The 18,701-nt window shown below is 40.0% G+C and overlaps 1 long non-coding RNA gene across 1 annotated transcript; it reads right to left on the bottom strand.

The window, feature by feature from the left end:
* Positions 1 to 433: 433 nt before the first annotated feature.
* On the bottom strand, positions 434 to 11,970 carry LOC308190528. The gene is made up of 3 exons (XR_013947296.1): positions 11,332 to 11,970; positions 10,510 to 10,796; positions 434 to 7,419 (listed from the first exon to the last, which is right to left on the bottom strand). It is a non-coding gene; the product is annotated as an uncharacterized lncRNA (long non-coding RNA).
* Positions 11,971 to 18,701: the final 6,731 nt, after the last annotated feature.

Raw genomic sequence — 18,701 nt, forward strand, 5'->3', positions numbered from 1 at the left:
ACTTTCACCCTTTGAGGTTTTGTATTCCCAGTGTTACACCTAACCCAGCCAGGCATCTTGGGCTCCTGTCTCCTGTCCCACCTGTCTCCTCCTCTCCACTTCCACACCTACTCTGCATCCCTTTTCCATATTCCCCTTACTGTCTGTGGGTTTCACTTTTCCAGGCAAACTTTCTCCAGCTGCACTTTGCCTCATGCACCACAGCTATATCAAACCTCTGCTTCTTGTCCCCTTCTCTGTTACTCCCTGTGGGACCCTTGATATCTTTCTGCCTCTCCAATCCCACACTGCCATCCCTCTGCCACACACTGCTGCAACTTCCTCGTTCCCTCTTTGTAAAAATACCACTTTTTTTTTTGTAGGAGTTTGGGATAAAGTCACTGTTTCTGGGCAGTCTGTAACACAGTACTAATGTGGGTGAGCAGCTTAAGAAAGGGAAAGAAGAAAATTTATTCAGCTTACAGCATGAGGCAAGCTAGGACCTTGATTTTTCTCTGAATCAGGCTTTTCCAGGGTTCTGATTTGTACGCATTTTGACAAGGTTGTTCCTAGTGATGCTAAAGAATCTCTTGACATTTTGGAAGGGAAAATTACTGCACTAAAGTCAGACAAACCTCTGTGAATTATCTATTTTTTATGCAACAAGCCAGGTATCTGAGTGGGAAGCAAAAGAGCAGTTGGCACCTCAGTGGCTGTTTAGGTGGAAAATATATGACTCCCCTCTTCAAGTCCAAAAGAGCAAAGCCATAATAAATAAATAAATAAATAAATAAATAAAAATCCTTACCTTAGTTCTCAAGTGCATTCAACAACACCAGCACCAGTTTTGTGACTGTGCAGGATCAGAAAGCACCCTCTCACATTAGCCTCTATAGATAGTACCAGTGCTAACACATAATGGCATCAGAAACCTCAGCATCAGAGCTCAGCAATTGCCTTCACCTTCATTTAGAAGTGAAAAAAGATGAGGAGGTATTGCTTCCCTGCTGCATGAGGGTTTCTTTGCTTTCTAAAGACAAGGCCATTTGCATGCAGCCCTTGGGTCATCTGCATGGACCTCTGTATGGGACTCATTTTTTTGCTAGTTTCTCAGGTGCCACAGCTGTATGCCAAGTTTTAAACCCTCAAGATTAGGGATGTCAGCATTACTAGTGCCAAATGGTAAAAAATCAAGATTAAGGACTCATTCAACAGTATAACTGTCTGAAAAAAATTAAGTGGTTCTGAGCTTTCCAGGTGTGTTGGCTTCATGTTTTCAAAAACACTTTGTTTCTGGAGCTGTGACTCTACAACATGCTTCAAACATTGTTTATGGTAGGAGTTATTTATCTGAATGCTTTGCTTGGAAAGGAGAAAATTAATCTGGAAAGATCCTAAACAGTCAGAATAGTCCTTCTGTCCTTAGAGCATTTTCACCTGAACCCAGGTCATAAGAATGAGATTTTTCAGTGAAGCTGAGGTATCTTTTAAAAGGATGTCTATGTGCAAGCTGATTCCCCATTAGGCATAGGAACTTTAATTGGTGTGGCAAATGAAGTCTAAGGAACAACTCATCCACCCAAACCCATGTGTCTAGTTTACGATACAATGGATCACTGTTAGGACCCACTGCTGTACCTACTAAATTTCCACAGACCTCATTGGGAAATGAAAAATAAATAAATAAATAAATAAATAAATAAATAAATAAATAAATAGATCAGGTTCAGATACCTCTGTCGTAGTGTTTAAAATTAGGGGAAGAAAACCCCAGCCCAGCTCTTTGGGTGAATGTAATCTAGCTATCTGGTTCCAGTGCCTCTGGTGGAGCCCCAGGTAGAAGAGTTTAAGATGTGGTTTCTCCAGTCAGATGCTGGCACCTACGTTGTGATGACATGGGTCACACTCTAGCTTCCAGTGGCCAACCAGTTCTCCACTGATGTAAAGGACAGATCACTCTGGTGTCAAAACCACCATTGTTTCCAAATTCTTTAGTTGCTGCTAAGAATACTTACATTCAACCTATGCAATTTATGTCACAGTTTCATTGCTTTAACCTTAGAGGTTTGCTGTCTTTTTTTTTTTTTTTTTTTCCCTCCACAGCTTGTAGCTTTCCTCTACTAATGAGAAAGCCCATCTGCCCATTCTGATTCCATCACAGATATGGAAAACAGAATATACCCTCCCTCCCTGCATTGTTCTTTTCCATATTTGAAAACTGTATAATCAAAATTGGTAAGTGGTAGAATTTGTGATTTATTTTTTTTAAAAAGGTCACCTAAATTCATGTTTCTTCATCTAACGTAAAACTGCTAGATCAAGCCTGAAATCTTTTTCTTTTTTTTTTTTTTCTTCTGTGGATATTTCAATTATTATGGGAAAAAAAAAAGCAAAAAATACAACATTTTCAGTTGGAAACTATGGGAAGGTATTTACAGCTTTAAAATACTCTACAGTGTGCACAGAATCATATGATAATCTGTTGCAAAAGAACCCTGTATTACTGTACTAAAAGCATTTTATAAGAACATTAAAAACACCCTAAAAGTCTGTCCAAAGACCTTTCTAGCAAAAGAGACAGCACCAGTTTTTGTTAGTAACGGCTTCTGCTCCTTCTAACTTCTTCCTGACTGAGCTGTTCGTGAGACCTAGACTAAGCTATAACTCCTTCCTTAACTTCTGTGACTTTTTGTCCCCAACAGAATTTACAAAATAAGGTAAAAATTACACTGTACATGAGATTTTGCCAATTTCTTCAAACAGACATTGCTCAGCCCAGGAAAAATTCAACTAGTGAAAGTAATGTTGGTTTTAGACCTATGCATATATTACTTTTTAAAACCTACATGTTTATTTCTTTAGGTGTGTGCATAGACACATGCAGAGAGCTTTTTGTGCATGTATAAATACTGCATTGTCTTCTGGAGTCCTATATACTATGAATGTCTTTAAAAACATATAGTACTCTTTCTTCTGTTATGGCTATAATTTGTTTCTATCGATCTCAAATCTTTTGTATGCAATTTATTGCTAATCAGTTTGCTAATCAGTTGACTTCCTCATCTTTTTTTTTTTCTTCTTCTCAGCATTTACCTATGACTTGAGCCATGAGTCAGTTTCATCTCGATCCCATATAATTTTCAATCATTTTCCCTTTAAACTTGCTATTTATCATGTCAACACTGCACTGTTTGGATTTATATTCTCTGGGGAGCTATTTCACTGCATGAAGACCACCCTTGGAAATGCTAGCATTGGCAACTGCTGTACTCAGATATGTTCCTACTCTCTCTGTGTTTGAGGCCATATCTGCTCTGAGATACTGCCTGTTAAAATTTAATCCAGTTTGTTTTGTATTTTTCGTGTGTTTATTTATTTATTTATTTTGATTCTAAAATGCATGAGATCCAACAAGCAGTATCAAAAGAAGATTTTTAAGAAGTGCCTATCATGTGTGCCTTCTCCACAAACACTGCCAATGAAAACTCGCATGTAAAAACAAATGATCTATTTCCTACTGCTAATAAATATTTGGTTCCATTTTGTGAGGAGGCAGCACACACATTGCCTGTGAAAACCAATTAAAGTTCTGTGAACAGAAGGTTTCCAGAGTCAGGCACATACGCTCTAGACCCGTACTTGTAACGTTATATAGAAACACTAGATAAATATGTCTGCATCTCTTTTATCTGAGCAATCCGGTTGGATCATGCAGTAAAGTTGCAACAAGACCTCTTGTAAAAAGAATTAATCAGTGCTGCTTTTTTTTTTTTTTTTTTTTGTACTTCTATACCCTTCTGCTTTCACTTTTCTAACCTGTTATTTTGAGGTTTGCTAGGCTTTATTTTTTACGGAAACTACTGGATTAGGCCTACATTTTGAAAAACAGTTTAACATATGCCTGATTTTAAAAATGTAAGCATTCTTCTTGAAATCAATGGGCCTGCTTCTATAATTAACTTTAAGCATCTGCTTAAATATTTCTTGGCCTGGGTCTGCAATCCGTAACACAGATGGACTAACAGTGGTAGCCAGTTTCAAGATGCCGTAATGCCAAGAAAGCCTCCATTATATCGTTAATCTATCTGGATATTTATATGACGTCCATCTCTATTAAAAACGTAGTACCTATCTTAAAGTATCCAAGAGCGAGGTCATATTATTCCCCTGGATCTAGCCTAATTACTAGTTCTTCATTACTGGCCTTCCAGGGCAGTTAGCTGAGCCACCCTGAATAATTGCATGAACATGCTGCATCCACTGCAAAAACACAGCTGAGCCCACTGCTGCTGGCTGCATTAACCCAGACCATTGGCTTTGCACTGAAGCAAGAGGAGCATCAAAGGCATGATTGCTACTCAACCAAGGAGTTGGGGGCAAGATCTTCTTGAACCACTCCAGCCACAAGAAGCTGTCTCAGTCAGTCCAGCACGCTACTTCCCTCCAAAGCAATGAACTCTCTTCCTGAAAGGATCCCCCTGTTCCTACCCCCAAAGTCTGTGGGCTATAAATCATCCCATAGAGAGGTAGATAGCTGGCTTCACATCCATAGCACAACAAATATTTCCCCTCCAGCGTCAAGTCGTTCAGTCTCCATGGGGGATAATTCCTGAAGTAAAGCAATGATCTTCAAGACAGAAGTTTCTTCCCATTCTGCAAAGGAGAAGGGTTTGTTAATCATACAGCTATTTAAAAGTCACTCCCAAGATGTGCACCTGAGCTCAGAGCCTATAATTTATAATCTACCCACCCACACACGTACACTGCAATCAGATCACTGTTCCCACAGAAAATAAACGTGCTGAAACACAAGACCCAGGACTGTTCCAAGCAGTGATAAAACATTTAATGGAAAGATACAGGATGGTTTCACAAAGTTTCTGGGTAGCATAGGGCAGGGGCGAATGTACTCTTCACCTGATGGGGAGGGTTAAAATGCAGATATAGAGAGGTAAATGAGAGAAAGTTTGCTTTGATCTCATCTTGTCTTCTTTGAAAATCAGGTCCTGATGTCATGGAAGTATACTTCGCTATGCCAAAAGAGAACCAGTGGTTTTAAAAAGCTCTTAATGAAAGGGTTGAAGGCTACTCAAAAAACACTGAAAAACAAACGCCTCAATCTGCCATTTTCCCCATCAGATAGTTCACTGAAGATCAAACATATCTACAGGGAAAATAAAAAAATTAAAAAAAAAACAACAAACAAGCTAATAAACAAATCTTTTGTTGGATCTTCCTAACAGGAAACTCAAAATAAAATAGTGCATTTGGAATTAGTCTTAATGCCCATGTCCAGCTGAATGACTGAAGAGCTTTGTGGCAGCTGTAGATCTTGGTCATTTATAGCCATGTTCTCCCACACAAGCTTGTGTGACTTTGAATTACACCTCCCAGGAGACACAAGTCCCTTCCCTTGCAAAAGCATAGTACGTCATGAAGCAGTTACAGGAGGTGCACCTAGTTAAACTTTTTACCTCTCTTTAGGATGAAGATGAGTGCTGATATACCAGCATTTTTCAAAAGGCAGTTATTCCATTTTATATATTTTTTTAACTAATTTCAAACAAGACACTGCCAACTTCCTGCTGGCATTCTGGTGTGCGTCCTCACCAAAATATCCATGAACTTGAGTGTCCTCTGGTAGGATAGGTAGCTATAAAGGTTCCTGGCAATGGGGTACCCAAGCAAAGCATAAATATTAATGGAATTACCCTTCCAACATTGCTGTGAGGCTCCGTTGCCCCCATTTTGCAAACAGAGAATTGAATTTCAAAGTCACTTGCCCAAGGCAACAGAGGAATTCTGTACTGGTGCCAGGACTGAGACCTCATTTCTTGAGCCCTCATCTAAAACTTCTTTTCTCCTTTACTCTCTTGTACAAGACACAAAAGCAATTTCTGTTTCAGTATTTTCTGTTGGCTTAAGTTATTTTCTTACACATGTGATCTCACAAGATGCCAAAGTGAGGTCTTATTCTGGGGTAAGAGACAGTGCTTTCAAACAAGGGGACTGGGATTTAATTTGCTGTCTTGCTCCCTCCTTGGCTGTCAGTAAGCACAGCCCCTGCAGAAAAAAGGAGTGCTCTGCATTGCACAACCTACAGCGATTGCTCTGGATGATTAAGAAGCAGTATTAATACATTCCATGGATGAACTATCCAATCTTCCTTACCCTGAGGGATAGAAACTAAAATCCTGGGCCTAGCTGGAGAATTCAAGGGAGCTGAAGAGCATCCTGGAGAAGAAATAATAGCACTGGATTGCGTTTGTTTGGCTTTTCTTTGAGTGCACTGACCAAATATGCAGCAACATACTAAATGCTTTGTAAGCAGGAATAAGAAAATCTCACCAAAAGAACCTTGCATAAATGATGTTTTCAGTTTGCTTAGGTTTACATCTTCCAAGTTTTGCTCTAAATTTCTTGCATTCAAAGATGCATGTCAAAGCCTGCCCAGAACTGTCACATTTTACTTAATTCAAGACCCAAACTTCTGATTGTCGTATTATACTATAATTCTGGCTAGATTTGCACAATGTTTACCCCACAATTCAGATAAGACCTTTAGCTGACCTACAACATGGCTGAGGTTTGTCATTGTAGCCACAATGAGAAACATGAACCAGAAGAACCTACAGATTCCCAAAGGTGGCATTGCAGCCCCCACACTGCTGAGGGGCTGTTAACCATCTCATGTGCAAACTAGTGAAATATTTATGTCAACATTTTAAAACACAATTATAAATTATGCATTTAGGACCCCTTAAACTGAATATGCATATCTTAATCATACACTGGTGTTTAAATAATCAAGGCAATAACTTGATACTGGGATTTGAAAAAAAAGATTCAATCATTCTCACTTTCATTGAGCATTATGTAGATCAGAGGTGTTTGAGTGGAAAACCAGCTTGGAAATGTTTTCAGTTATGTCCAGCCTTCCTCTTTTAGATACCCACCAGTCTCATCCCCACTGTCTTCATCACTGGATAGTCAGAGCCTTGTGACTTCCAACCCCATGACTTTTCCTATCTCATTTGCACATTAAGAGCACAAGAAGGACAAGTATTTCTTAAACTCCCACTTTACTAACAGCTACTATCCTAAAGAAATCGAATATATCGAATTTTTTTTATTTATTTATTGGTCATAACTATGAGACTGTGAAACGGTAACATATTATTTAGTGTTTTGTTTGTTTGTTTGTTTGTTTGTTTGTTTGTTTTTTCAGCCAGGACATGCTGATATCCTAAGAGAGATGTCCTGATACCCCTTGGCTAATGTTCAGATCTGGGTTTTCTGCTCTGGATTTCCTCTGTATTTCCAGTGATGGAAACCATCTGTTAAGCTGAGGTGTGAAATATAATCTTCATGATTTGAGGATGGTTTTGTCCTTGAACTCTATTTGGTTTCAGGTCCTGTCTCCAGTAGCTTCTATTCACCCTTAGAGAAAAATAACCACATTTAGAATTAAACTCAGTACACCCTTTGAACTCCTGTAGAAACTGGAAAGTGTTCCCGTACACCACCATCAGGCAGAGTCTGTAGGGCACAATCTACTCCATAATGCTTAGTTCATGTGGGGATATTTCTTTGTATACCTATTAATTAAGGTGTCATGAATTAATTAGGCACAATGCCACTAAAAAGCTATGATAAGCAGTGCATCTTTTATGCTAATAGTATGGGCGTCTCTTACATAAGTGAGTCATCCCTATTTCCCAAATCAGCAATTATGCCATGCCCTGTGGGTAAATGCCTTTCATAGAAATTATTCCCAGAAACTCTTCCGAGAACATCTGAGACAGCACTGGAACATCACTAATTTATCTTTCTGCACCTATGTCGGAACCCTTTTGACCATTAAGTCTTGCACTCATGTTCCCACCCCAGGTATAAAGTCCTGCTTTTATATTGTCTTTATGATCACAGCACTGCCACAGATCCTGCTCCCCAAGTCTGAAACCACTGCTTTTGATGGTGGCTTTGTACCTACGCCCAAAGGGCAGTGCCCTGCTCTCAGGGGGACCTCCTTGTTGTCAGAAAGACTACCCAGGAAGGGGCATGACATATGAACATGAGTACCAGTTCCCTTTCAAAGCTGAGTTTTCCGAGGAGATAAAATAGCAAGCTGTGATGGAAAACAAAAAGCAACTTCTAAGAAAGGTGTGTAGTAAAGGAAAGCACATGTGAGTGAGAGAAAAATACATAAAAATTAACAAGGTTAAATATAAGAGGCTTCTCGTACAAAGTTGGAGAGGTTAAACTGTCAAGGCCTATTAGGTATTTCTAGGAGTAAAAATGGCACGTGTAACTACATCAGCCAGGTGGGACTATGCATCCTCCTGCTCCGGGCTGTAGGTACCAGATTGGTCACAAGGACTCGGCACCTCTCAAACAGAAGTCAGTCACTGAGGTAGACAGAGAAGACTGCCTCAGACCTGGAAATTTCATCCTGTTTTTCCCCCAAGAGATTAATTAAATGATGGTAAGGTAAAAGGTTAGCGTGTTCCAGCTGCTATGCTGCTATTCTGTACTGTCCCCAAGTCCAGGTGAGGTGACTTACTCTTCCCTCAGGGAGAGGCAAGTTCCTTTGTGTTACCTGATGCTATGTATCATCAGCATCTCCAGAGACTTGGAGCAAATTCAACTCTCCTTTCATTGCAAGGCACCTCTGGGCATCTGCAGCATGAGCGTGTACCTGAGGCACTCTAGCAAGTCCATACAGAAAAGCCATGCTATGTATTATGAGGTACCACAGCAGTTAAAAAAGATTTCTGTGTATCAGTTTGGGGGATTTGGGCGCTGAAAATCTGTCTCAAATAGAACTTGATCAAGTAAGTAACTTTTCAACTTCCATCCAAAATGATTTCCTTGAGGTTGCACAGGAGAAACTGCGAAAGTGAACTCCAAGCCTCTCGAATTGCAGCTAATGCCCTTGCCACTAACCCATCCCTTCCTCGTTTATAGGTAATTTAATCTCTCTAGCTGGACTCAGCTCAGCTATGATCAGCAGTGGTGTAAATTACTGCAATAATGCCACTCAAGAAGCTGCACTCAGTACATTTTGACTCTGTTCACTGATACATCAAAGCAGAGCGACAAGAGATACAAAGAAGAGCATTATTAGCATTGTCCCAGCTGCTTTGCCTAACAACCATCCACAGCAAAGAGAAGTGGGCTAGGATGTTAAAAGAGCTGCATACATTACATTCCTGCAAAGCCAAATTCAGTGTGGTCCGCAGGCGTCTCTATTGATATCAATGAGATTTGTATTAGATCTCCACGCGGAATGGCTGAGGGCAGGGTGAGCTGTCAGGGAGAGGATGTACTTATGATTGCATTCGGACAAAAAAGGGAAAACAGGCTTTCCAAGGTACAGAGTGTTATTGTTGTCATCGGGATGCTTTCTAAGCCGTCCTGTTCCCTACGTGTCTTAATTCCTTTGTTATAAAAACCACAAACACCTTCCGGGCCAGGAAATCCAATATCTCTGCAAATAATTAGCTTTGCACACAATAGACACAGAAATCATTGTCACCACTGGGGAAACACATATGGCTAAAAGGTTTATATGCAGATATTCCTGGCTAAACAGTGCACTGGTAAAACAGGCTAATAAGACAGTTAAAAGTGAGAATGAGGTGGATGATTTTGTAAACAACTTGTTTTTTAGTCTAATTTTTGGTGTTGTCATTAAATTAGGATTTTAGTAACCCAAACACATTGTCAGATCAGCTGGATATTGCCAAGTCCACATACAGCAGTAAATCAGAACAAGAACAGAAACCAGTAATCCTGCCTGCTCCATCCATGAGTGATTAGTCAGACTCTCAGTTCTTCTGTAACAATTTTCCACACCCTAGCTCTCAAAACACTGTTTAAAGAAAAACCATGTATCACTGTTACAGAAGAAGAAAGAAGCACAGTCATGCCAAAGATCAATGCTAGAGTAAAAACATAGTCCCAGATCAGTATTCAGTCACCTCAACAGTTCCTGACTGTTTCTTCATAGTAGAAAAACAAAAAATAAAGAGAGAAAACAAATTAAAAAAAAAAAAGATGCATTTAATTTCTAAGATTACAAATGAAAGAAAATAAAAATACATGTAAATTACTAAATAACCAAAATCCAGATTTTATTTCTGTGACTGCTGTTAGATATTATTTTCATCCCTGAAATAAGAGTGCGCGGATTTATCACACTAAATGGTCTTCTGGTCTTCTGATCTGGTCTTCACAAGCATGAGCTCCACGGATGATTGCAAAGACATAAACCCTGCCTTCACATAGCCTTTTGTTAGGGGTGTGTAGGAAACAAACCAATAAACAGTCATTCATGTGTCTTCAAATGGCTCACAGAACAAGAGGCTCAAATTTAGAATCCTTTTTAGAAAATGAAGCCTTCTGAAGGAGATGGTGGAGCCTCGTCTGAGGGTAAGCATTGTTGGTATAAAGATGCCAGAACCCAAATGTTTGTGGAAATCCACTGATTAATACACAGATCTGAAAGTGAAGGCTTTGCTCGCCTACCATTCTCCTTGGCAGGAGGATAGACAGCGGATTTTCTGAGATGCATATGTGGGGGAGACAGCTCTGGTGGTTGTTCTGCCTGGATTTGGGACCATCGAGCATTCAGACTGCCACCAGCCTGGCAGCTCTGGGAGACCACACTCTTCTGAGGCACTCAAGGTTTTGGGTGCCAGCAACACTAAAGAAAAGGAGAGGTCCTGACAAGCTGAAATTTCTTCGGAAACTTTTGGGGCACCCTGAGAGAGACCAGTCTCCAGGACTAGCAGGGAACTAGGAGCGTAGAAGCCCTGAAAGGCATTATGAAGTTAGTAAGTTCAGCATATGTATTCATATATGATTATTTTTTTTTTAATATATTTCAATTCTTTAAAACAGAGCATGAAAAATGCTACTTTTTTTTTTTTTTTTTTAAGCTTTCTAGCCCAAAAGGAATACAAAACTTGTGTTTTGGTTTTGAAATAGCAAGGGTTTTCCTCGTCTTCAACTCTAATTCACACCTAGGGCTATGCTATAGCAAGAGGCTATTAATCTAGTGGATAAATTCAGCCACCTTTATTTTTTTTTCCTGATAAACTAAGCTAACATCAGGTCATTGCAAGGGCTTGAAACTGAAACATAACAATAGAGTAATGAATGGTTGTAGAACAGACAAACTTCTAGAAAACAAGCCCAATAGAGTCAGTATTGGTGCTAGTATGAACTTTCATGTTCAAAAAGTACTCTTTACTCATGTCTAAACACTGACACTATTTCTAACTCTGGGAATGCCTAAGCCACAAATCCCTTTAAGAAGACAGAATGGAGGGATTGCTGCATACTTACCCTGTTCTTACTCTCTTCTGTAGCCTATACTTTTCCTCCTATCCACCCTCAGAGACAGGATGCTGGGCTAGAGGGCCCTTTCGGCTGACCCTGTACAGCTGCTCTGGTGTTCCTCTATTTATGCTACGTTTCAGAGGAAGTGATTTTCTCTTATTCCCCATCTTTTCAACAAACAGTAAAGCCCTCCAATACCATTTTTGACAGAGTGCAACCTAAATGCTTGCATTCAAGGATTAGTCACACGCTGCTGGAGTGAAAACAAAGAAAATGTAAACAGCTAGTGCTTTTGCCAGAAGTATGCAAGAGTCTGTGTGGGAAAGGATATGATATAAGAGCTTGTGTGATCATACATTCTTTTATTAAAATAAAACCTTTCACAACAATTCCTAACATGATTTTTTTTTTTCAAGTATCACCACTCATTAAACAAAGCTTGCCTGTGCAATTATCAAATATGTAAGACTTGTGATATCAGTTAGATTTCTCTATGGGTGTATTTCACATTGTCGTTTAATTATTAACTGACTCCATCGTGTTTGCTTTCTATATGTGTTCTTTATTTCAGGAATACATCTTGCAATATTAAATGAAAAGACAAACTCAGTCAAGAATCTGAGGAATAAGATGAAAAGCAGGTTGTATATGGTTTCTCACCTGCTTTCTCTCAGCTATTGCAAATTCTCACTGCAGCCAAGTCAGAGAAATAAAAGAAAATTCTCTGTGGAGAGTTACACCACGCTTTGAGGTAGAAGATTCTCCTTCATCCACATCTTTCTCAACCCAGTCTCAGTGATCTCACCAGAATGAAACAAAAAATGTCGTGCCATGAAGCTTTAAAGAAAAAATACTGGCTATTACGATAGACAAGGACAAAGTTTATTCTAATTTGCAGAGTGTTGGGTGCAGCTGTTTATTTGTCCCAACACATAGTTCAGATGACCTCTTCATGAAACACAGAAGTGTGATAAATAGAAAAGTCAAAGAACAACTAACTGTTCATCAGTGTCAAATAAGTTCATTTTGAAATTGCTAAATCAGACTATTTTGATTCAGAGTGGGGAGGAGAAACAAGGTGACATTGGCACTGTTCACACAACTACCTCGCAGTGAGGTCTGCAGTCTCCTTTTCTAGCATCTCCACGGTAAGGTAGCCTATTGCAATGCAGAAGGCACATGTTCGTATCTCCTCTTCACTCTGCTTAGAATTTACCTGAATCAAAGACTTTTTCTTTCTCAGAAGAGGTGCTGACTGAGAAGTTTACCGCTCTTTCTGAAGTGGTACTTTTTTATGTTTAAGTCACTCGAAGAGTCACTGGAACCCACAGGTACCACTTCCAGGTGAGTGCCCTTAAGGCAGGCTATGCTTGTGTCTTCAACATAAATGTATGTGTACATAATTGTAAATGAATACTTATAGGTTGCTATAAAATAAAAGCACTTCAATAGGAGTGGATAAGAAGGCACCAGCCCAGAATACCTACAGACCTGTGTTCACTCACAAAATGAGATATCAGATTTCAAATCCCTGCTTTACTATAATTAGAAAGGGTATCAACCCTCCTCAAAATATCTTAAGTGAGGGCTTTAAGTTAAAAAAAATGTAGAGTTAATTTATGTGAGTTTGTATTAATTTCCTTCCCAGAATAATTGTTCCAGAATAAGCAAAATAATTAATTTATTTTACCTTTGATTTACCAAAGGTTTAAAAAAAAAAAAAAAAAAAAAACAGTTTCAAAACAGTTTCACGTCAACCTACAATTTCGGAGGGTCTTTGTGTGAAGTTTCCTGGGAGACAACTAAGCCAAGAAAACCCATGAGAATACTTTCCCGTTCTCTTTACCTTGTGTCCCAGCAATCCAACATGCAGCGGGGGCTTCCCCATAATCCAGATAGCCTCCGAAGCAGACAGCTATCAGATGGAGTACCTGCAGCTCTGAAGCTGAAAAGACTTCGAGATGGATGGTCCACTATCCCACCATCTAAAGACTTCCTAGGTGAGGGAGATATGCTGCCCAAAGAAAAAAACTTGTGCTTAATAGTTGATACAATCTGCACTTACCCAGCTTAGCTAGTAGGTTTTCTAGATAGGGAAGAAATGAAGCTGAGCAGTTTCAGTTCCACAGACCAATACTTTCTCATCAATGATTTAAAATGCTTTTTCATTTGTCTTAAGAACATTTGCTCCAGACCAGCTTCCTCCTTCCTCAACAAATTCAAATCATTCCTCACATGCTCAAAGCACCAATGCACTGAACATTTCCCTCTGTCCATTCTGCCTATCAAGTTTCCGATTCCTAATTAAATATATACGTTCTAAAAGTACAACTTAACCACTGGCAACTGATTCCCTTCAGAACAAAAAGCCTCCCTCTAGAGCAAGTAACATGAAATCACTTGACTCAACAAGCTAAACCAACTTCCTTTTGCCTAACCCAACCTTTTAGTAGCTGGCAATGCTCCAGCGCCTCTGATTAAGGGAAAAGATTCTGAAGGGCCAAATTTCTGAAGGTGCTGAACACCCACGACACATGCTGATTTAAGCTGATGCTGCAGATGCAGGGCCCCTTTGCCATCCTGCCCTGTGACATCTTCAGATCACTTTCTCTTGGTGTCACAAGGTATCGATTTCACTTTTTTTTTTTATCTTTTTTTTTTTTGCCTATCAAACTTAAATTCCACAGAACAGTGATTTTTATCTTCTAAGCCGAGCTGCAGAACAGTATTTGCATTTGAAACATCAAGTACTTCTACACCCACTTCCATAAACTGAACCACTACAGGGTTTTTGAGTTTGCACCTGTACTTTCCATTGTTGCTCTGATTTATTCCAGCTAAAAGGAAAAAAAAAAAAAAAAAGAAAGAAAACCAGAAGTTTTTTATTTGGACTACTGGACTGGGCCTCCAAATGCGTGGATTCAGACCTTGGGTCTCTCATTCTTTCCTTGTGCAGCTCTCACATATGAGCGGTGCTTCTGTGAAATTGATGTGGTTTCATTACTTACTGCTCACTGCTGGCTGAATTGTCATCTCCTGGGTTGGAGAAGCGGAAACTCTCAGGACTAAAAGAGGAAAAGTCTTTGTCATACCCCACTGTTCTCCTATTTGTTTTATAGAGAATCCACAACAGGGTTTAGTTTTCACATTTGAAAAGGGAAGGGGAAAAAAATGAAGAAGCTGAAAAAACAAATGACGATTCCTTAGAAATCACTGGGAGTGCCTCACTGTAAGCCACAGGGTCGGAAGGAAACTCTGAACGTTTGCGTCTTCCTGTGCTTCAAAGTCATTTTCTTTCCATTTGACTTTAGAGAACATCACTTTGGCTGGCCCCATGGCTCTTGCATCAGGACTAATGGAGTGCCTTTCACTCTGTGCTCTACACCTGAGACCTAGAGGGGAGCAGATGGGGAGCAGATAATAAAGCTTTAACTCAGAAGAAAATCAAAGTAGAATTTTTTACTTTTTTTTTTTTTTTCCTTTTCTTACTGATGGCAAGGATTAGGGAGAAAAATGGGTTAGAATAATTGATTTTCAGAGGAGACAACAAATTAGCAAATGAGCTAGCCACATGAGCACAGGTACCTGGGAGAAGAAAATATTAAACGTCATTGTTGCATACTCCTAAAACATAATCTCTTTCTATGGCATAATAAAAAGTCATGGATAATAATTTTCAAATAAAAATCAATAAATAGAAACAATAGCGATATTGCTCCAACACTTGATGACACTCTCAGTACCATAAAATCTGAAGTACAGCAGTATTCATTGTAAGAAGTGCTGGCATGACCACTTAGAAGTCACAACTTTTAAATGCCAGTCTTTTCATACTTTAATTTAAGTGAATGTTTTCAGTGCAGGATTATAAATAGATGGAAATGACTGTTTAATTTATACATTCAAAAGATCAGTGAAGCCAACAAAGAGACTTTCATAGCTTGATCAGGCTAAATATAGATTGCTCTTCTCTTGGGTAAATGCATTGTTCAGATGAGAGGAGCTTTGCAGAGGTTTCTAATATGTCACTCAAAACTCTGTCTACAGCTTACAATTTTGGAAGTTCTTGAAATTCTTCCCTATACGTTGCTGAAAATTTTCCACTTGTCTACCTACCCTGTAAGAGTAAATGGAGTCTTCTACAACCAACCAATTGCAAACAGCAACAACAAAAAATTGAAAACAAAGTATTTGCTAATCAAGTACAAAATACTTCAGAACACAAGGAGGGAGAAAAATTCTGTTTTTAATTTTATCTAAATAAGCAAATGCAAATCCAGAAATCTTGAGTGCCATTTCTTTATTTCTTGCATGCCAAGTGCCATAGAGGTAACGCGCAGTATCATTACAAGTCAGGAGATGGCGATGTTGGCGATGATCTTCGTGCATCTCACCTGGTTATGTAACAAGTAGACTCGGGTGGTGGTGGTGCACGAAATGCCATCTCTGTAAACTGTGCTGCAGGTCGCCAGATGCTAACCCTCGCACTGCCTATGTCCCACCTGGTCCAGGAGCGTTTGATGATGAGGTTGCTGCATTCAGGTTGCGTTGCTGCAACCAAAGAAAGCTTGCTGTTGTGAACTAGCAAGTATGAGAAGATGGATGCAAATCCTCATGCACTGGGACTCAGCTCCAAGTATTTTTGGAGGTGAGGATAAAAGAACATATGTCAAGTTGCTTCCTGATGCAGCCTCTGAGATGCTTAAGCTGACAGAGAGGAAAAGGTCAAAAATGGACCTTGACTCTTCGTGATGTGCTCTAATATTATTGGTGGGAATTTCATTGAGGTTTGGCACTCCAGACGTGCAAGAGAGACATGGGAGGGTATATGGGGTCACAAACAGTTTCTCCCTACCTGGTGATGGGTTACAGAGGTGGCTTAACTCTCAAGCTAACACCCCATCTCACTTGTCAGCCTTTACCAAAGCCGTGAGAAGAATTTACATGGCCAAACACTGCATCACCACAGAAGTCTGGATGGGGACTTGGTATCACCTCCCTTGATAAAGGCCTTCCTGGGCACATGCAGGGGATTCTGCTGGGATACTGAGAATGGTCAGGCTAAATGGCAGGTCCCTGCAAGGTTAGGCAGTCACATTGCTGTTTGCAGTTTGCTGGGTTTCATTTAGCCGATTTAGGCTGGATTTAAACTGACCCAGTCCCATCCATGGTCATTATGGGTTTCAAGGGGTATACTCCTCAATCTGTACAAAATGTACGGGACAGGCATGGCTAATGATTTCACAAGCCCTCAGGTGCTCATGAATATCAATGCAATAATAAAATAAAACAAACAAAAATCTAGATAATTCCCACCAGGTTATACAAAATTTACACTTTCATTTTCACATGGCTAAGATTTGTGATAAGATTTTGGGATTGTTTGAACTTCTGACTCAAAGTGAAACTCATGGGTGAACAAGCATGGTTCATAACTAATTGAAGAGAAAGTTCATGCAGCATCCTGGGAAGGAGAACTGCCAGGTTTCACACTTCCCCATATTGAGCACAAAAAAGAAACACAGTGAAGAAGCTTATAAAAGTAGAATTATCAGATTACAGGATGGAAAAAGTGTTCCTCAGACCCTGGTTCATGAACCTTTTGACAAACGTGCTTAGAGGTGTAAGTCTGAAATGCAAGCACAAATCAGTACATTTTTTCATTATTCCTGTCATCATCTTGCCAAATTTCCTGACAGCTTGGAAGAGACCTCCACTTTTGTCTGGCCCAAGCATTCTCACCCTGGGGATTACAAGCAGTTGGCAGATGACTCTCATCACCTTGCCTCCTCTCAAGATAAACCTCCACAGGATAAATCCTGCAGTAGCAGGTGGGAGCTTTTTCAATTAGCTCATCCACCAGAGAAATCACACACTTAGACCCTGAAGGTCTGTCTCATAAATAGAGAGGGAAATGCAGCCATAAACATCACACAAGGCAGGAGGGAATACCAAATTCACCAAGCTGAAAACAGAAGTGGGGTGAAGACACCTTTATCCATCCCTTTCCTTTTCAACCCAGCACCTCTAAGAATCTGACCCCTCTCCAACTCTTCACCTCTGATCATTCATGCTGAGAGATCTACCATGCCCAACTACTCTGCACAGGTGTATATCTCCAGAGCAGAAGTATATTAACATCAGCTGAAATGAGTGCCCCAGATGTTCATCCTGTGTGGCTGCTTAAATGGGGGGATGGGGGGGGGGGGTGGTGCATGTTCAACACAGGATCAAGGAGACTACCTGGGCACTATAACCTTTACTCGTCCCCATGTGAATATGCTGCACCTTTGAGTGCAGCCTTTAGCACACTAAACCTCATTCTCAAGAGCATCAGAGTTCCTTTAAGGATATCTGCATCTTGCAAGTATTTTAGCATTTTTTATGAGTCCCTGCTCCCCATCTCTAATAGGGGATATTAACACTCTTCTCATTTACTGGGATGCTGGGGGAATAAATATTTATGAAAGATATTGTAATGGTGAGATCCCACAGGATGCAGGGTCCACATTAAGTACCATAAATATACTTCAGATCTATTGTGCAAGATAAAGGAGGTTTTAGTTTCTATTATGTCTAGCCTAGCATGGGGAGTCAAAGCCTGTTTAGCCCTCAGTGTTCTACAGTACCTTGTGAGATCAGGCAATTATTATTTATTTATAAGTGAGGTTTCTGGAAATGCCACAAAGCCAAAACTTGTCATGATCTTTCGTTCACTCCTACTTCCAATCTCTGGCAAAAGGAGGAAGTTTAGAGGAGTAGAAAAGTATACAAACCAAATGTAACTATTAAAAGACTTTTTTGGGCACAGGCATGGAGGGAATGGTTGGGGCAAGGTTTTGATTTCACCCTTGCTGGCTCCCACGCCCCTAATTAGGATTGAGCTCTTTGTAGGTAAATAACATTTAAGTGGAACTATTTCTGACCACTGGGGTCCTGCACTCCGCTGTGCAGTGCCCTTTCATTAGGAATTAGCCGGCCTGATGCTGAATAAACACATTGTGTGTGTTGCAAGAGCTCTGATGTGGTCTCTGTTAATTACTCTCTTTAACTTATTGCAGTGATGTGCTGCTTAACCACACACACCACAGGACTGCTTGGGAAGGGGAAGATTATGGTGGATGCACAGAGAAATTCTTAAAGGCAGAGACAGCATAAAGACATGCTATGAAGTCTGTTTGAACTGGTGTCAGATACGATAATGAGTGGGTAGGAATAATAATAAATGTGTAGCGCTTCAGGAATACTTCACATTCACTAAGTGCTGTGCCAACATCAGGCAATTAATTATACAACCAGGACCTTCTCTCTCACCAACACCCTCTTGACACCACCAAAGACACCAGCCTGGCTTGCTCATTTGCTCTTTTTTCGGC

The sequence above is a fragment of the Anser brachyrhynchus genome, assembly GCF_964034855.1.
Source record: "Anser brachyrhynchus genome assembly, chromosome: 2".
Lineage (NCBI taxonomy): Eukaryota > Metazoa > Chordata > Aves > Anseriformes > Anatidae > Anser > Anser brachyrhynchus.